The sequence below is a fragment of the Mus caroli genome, chromosome 5 (assembly GCF_900094665.2).
Source record: "Mus caroli chromosome 5, CAROLI_EIJ_v1.1, whole genome shotgun sequence".
In the NCBI taxonomy this organism is placed as follows: Eukaryota; Metazoa; Chordata; class Mammalia; order Rodentia; family Muridae; genus Mus; species Mus caroli.
Window position 1 is genome coordinate 38,778,843 of NC_034574.1, and position 3,978 is coordinate 38,782,820.

The 3,978-nt window shown below is 40.8% G+C and overlaps 1 pseudogene; it reads right to left on the bottom strand.

Annotated features, from left to right (window-relative positions):
* Nucleotides 1-1,250: 1,250 nt before the first annotated feature.
* The window catches only part of LOC110294845, a 4,824-nt pseudogene continuing 2,096 nt past the window's right edge, over nt 1,251-3,978 (bottom strand).

The window sequence follows — 3,978 nt, forward strand, 5'->3', positions numbered from 1 at the left end:
TTGTTTGAGTTAATTTTATATCTAGCTACTTCACTGAATTGTTTATCAGATTTAGGAGTTCTCTGGTGGAATTTTTGGGGTAATTTAAATATACTATTGTATCATTTGCAAATAGTGATATTTTGACTTCTTTCCAATTTGTATCCCTTTGACCTCCATTTGTTGTCTAATTGCTCTGACTAGGACATCAAGCATTATATTGAATAGGTAAGGAGAGAGTGGGCAGCCTTGTCTAGTTGTACTACAGAGCAATTGTGATAAAAACTACATGGTACTGGTACAGCAACAGACAGGTAGATCAATGGAATAGAATTGAAGACCCAGAAATCAACCCATACGCCTATAGTTACTTGATCTTTGACAAAGGAGCTAAAACCATCCAGTGGAAAGCAGACAACATTTTTAACAAATGGTGCTGGCTCAACTGGCAGTTATGTAGAAGAATGTGAATTGACCCATTTATTTATTTATTTATTTATTTATTTATTTATTTATTTATTTATTTGCAGTCTCAAGAAATTGTGGACAAATAGCTTTTGGCATTAAAAGAGGTTAACACACACACAGCCTTTAGTAAGACACAGGAAGCGTAGTTTTCTGGGACTAGTGACAAGAAAAGATGAACATGCTCGTTAACGATGTCAAAAAGTTTAAAAGTCAGTGTCCAAGCAATTCCTAACAATGCTTCTATAGTTTCAAGCTCTGAACAGTGGTAGAATTTATGCAAATGCATTAGAGTTCAAGCTTGGCAAATCACACCCAAGCAGGCTATTAAACTATATATACAGAAAGCAAATGATAAATACAGAAGTCAAAGAGTTCTGGTTTTCCTTATATCCTTGAAAGTTGACAAACTTTTTGAAGACAGTCCTATAATACTAAACATTAGGTAACCACAGGTGTTGGAAAACCTAACTACACAAACTGATTTAAAATACTCACCATGACTTTGTAGTGTTTAATACAATTCAGCTCGTAGCACAAATGCTTAATGGCACAAAACAACATTTAACAAAAATAATCACATCAATTGACCTAGAAATCAAATGCAAATAGATATGAATACAATCTTCAAAATCTGTCTTTTTAAGTGAACATTAACCAGTTATTCAAAGTTATACAAGAATCTGAAGGATTAAAGTCTCCTGTGACATAAAGCCATTTCAATAGGTTCATGTCTCAGCTGAGCATGAGGAAAGAGGGTGACAGAGTGTGTGGCTCCACTGGGCATCTATCTGGTAACACCAGACTCAACAGCAGCCTCCCCCTGCCTGTGGTCCACCTTGGTTGCTTCCATGAGATGCGTTGGTAGCAGCGTGCTGAGGGCCAATTTTAATGCCGTTTGCCTCATTATTAATGTCAAAGACCCCTTCTTAGATTTTTTTCATAAATTTCTTTTGCTGTGTTAATAAATGCCTCCTCTACATTAGAAGCTGTCTTGGCAGAAGTTTCCATGAAGATAAGTCCATGCTCTCGTGCAAAAGCTTCACCTTCTTCCTTTTTCTCTTCTCTCCTAGATCATAAGTCACTTTTATTTCCAATAAGCATGAGGATCATGTTGGAATTGGAATGTTGACGGGCATCTTCTAACCAGGTTGTCAAGTGGTTGAAAGTGTCTCTCCTTATAATATCATACACTAGTAAAGACCCCGCTGCACCTCTGTAATATGACCTTGTGATAGAACAAAAGGACTCTTGCCCTGCTGTATCCCAGATCTGGAGTTTTATCTGTTTCCCACCAATCTTTATCATTGGAGCAACAAACTCTACACCAATTGTGAGGTCATGCACCAGCTGAAACCTCTTGTCTGTAAACTGTAGCAATAAGCCCGATTTACCAACACCTGTGTCGCTGATGTACTTGAAGGAAGGAGTTACAGAGACAAAGTTTGGAGCAGAGACTGAAGGAATGACCATCCAGAGACTGCCCCACCTGGGGATCCATCCAATATATAATCACCAAACCCAGTCACTATTGTGGATAACAACAAGAGCTTGCTGACAGGAGCCTGATATAGCTGTCTCCTGAGAGGCTCTGCCAGAGCCTGACAGATACAGAAGTGAATTCTCACAGTCATCCATTGAACTGAGCACAGGGTCCCCAGTGAAGGAGCTAGAGAAAGTACCCAAGGAGCTGAAGGGGTTTCAGCCCCATAGGAGGAACAACAATATGAACTAACCAGTACCCCCAGAGCTCCCTGGGACTAAACCACCAACCAAAGAAAACACATGGTGGAACATGTGGCTCTAGCTGCATATGTAGCCAAGGATGGCCTAGTCGGCCATCAATGGGAGGAGAGGCCCTTGGTCTTTTAATGTTCTGGAGGGCTGGGAAGCTGGAGTGGGTGGGTTGGTGAGCAGGTGGAGGGGGAGGGGGGTTTCTTTGGGGGGGTACTGGGAAAGAGGATAACATTTAGAGTGTAAGTGAAGAAAATAAGTAATAAAAAAAGAAAGCATAGGGAGAGTCTACCAGAAGCATCTTGGCTTTGGTCCTGGAGTTTCCATAAAAGGGTTAGGATGGTGGGGCAGTAGGGAAACAGTCAAGGAAGCAACCAGCTGGGGCTGTTTATAAACAGTGCTTAATTTGCTACATAGAATGCCAAGGAAGTAGGATGTACACAAGGATAGCTGACTTTCCTTAAGACAAACAGCTCACCAGATCTAACAAGAGATTTGAACTCATCTTGTTTTATTGCAAAGATAAGACTTCACAGTTTAGACTCATCCATTCACCAACTCTTTCCTACAAGGGCAGAGCTGGCTGGTGCATCTTGGAAAGTCCTAGAAGCACTGTCTGGGAGTGTCAGAGGCTGTCCTGTGAACACCTCTGTCAAGGTGATACAGATGGTTTACCAGAAATGTAAAACTCATAGGAATATCATGAAAATTAGAGACAAAAATTGGAAAGGGCACTTAGAAGCAAAGATGGATAACTGAAAATGACTATTGTCAAAATCTATGCTTTTATTCATTATAAATTCTCCTTTTATGACGTGGGAGGGATCACAGCTTACAACCTGCATGCTCTTCTGAAGAAGGCGGTTGGTCTATTCAACTAATTTGAGAAGATGCCCTCTCTAACTCAAATGTCTAAGCTAAAAATGCCTCAACATCTCCAGTTAAGCCTTTGCTTCTTTCCCCTAAGTGGGGTGATGTTAAACCTCCAAGTCTTGAGCATGGCATTAGAGGACAGCAGAAGGAATACAAGGAATGCTGCACAATGCAGTCTCTGGGTGTCTTAGTCAGGGTTTCTATTCCTGCACAAACATCATGACCAAGAAGCAAGTTAGGGAGAAAAGGGTTTATTTGGTTTACACTTCCATGATGCTGTTCATCACCAAGGAAGTCAGGACTGGAACTCAAGCAGGTCAGAAAGCAGAAGCTGATGCAGAAGCCATGGAGGGATGTTCTTTACTGGCTTGCTTCCCCTGGTTTGCTCAGCCTGCTCTCTTATAGAACCAAGACTACCAGCCCAGAGATGGTCTCACCCAAAAGGGGCCTTTCCCTCTTGATCACTAATTGAGAAAATGCCTTACAGTTGGATCTCATAGAGGCATTTCCTCAACTGAAGCTCCTTTCTCTGTGATAACTCCAGCTGTGTCAAGTTGACACAAATCTAGCCAGTACAATTGACCCCTTGTCAACTTGACACACAAACACATCACTAGTAAGCCTCAACCCTTACATTCTTATTCATCCCCAAGGTCTAAATAACTTTAAATGTCCCACAGTCTTTACATATTCTTAAAATTTCAATCTCTTTAAAATATCCATTTCTTTTAAAATTCAAAGTCTTTTTACAATTAAAAGTCTCTTAACTGTGGGCTCCACTAAAANAGTTTCTTCCTTCAAGAGGGAAAATATCAGGGAAAATAACAGTCACAATCAAAAGCAAAAATCAATCTCCCACCAACTCACTGCTTGTGGACGTTGTACATCGTGGTGCCTGCTTGTGGACGTTGTACATCGTGGTGCGNA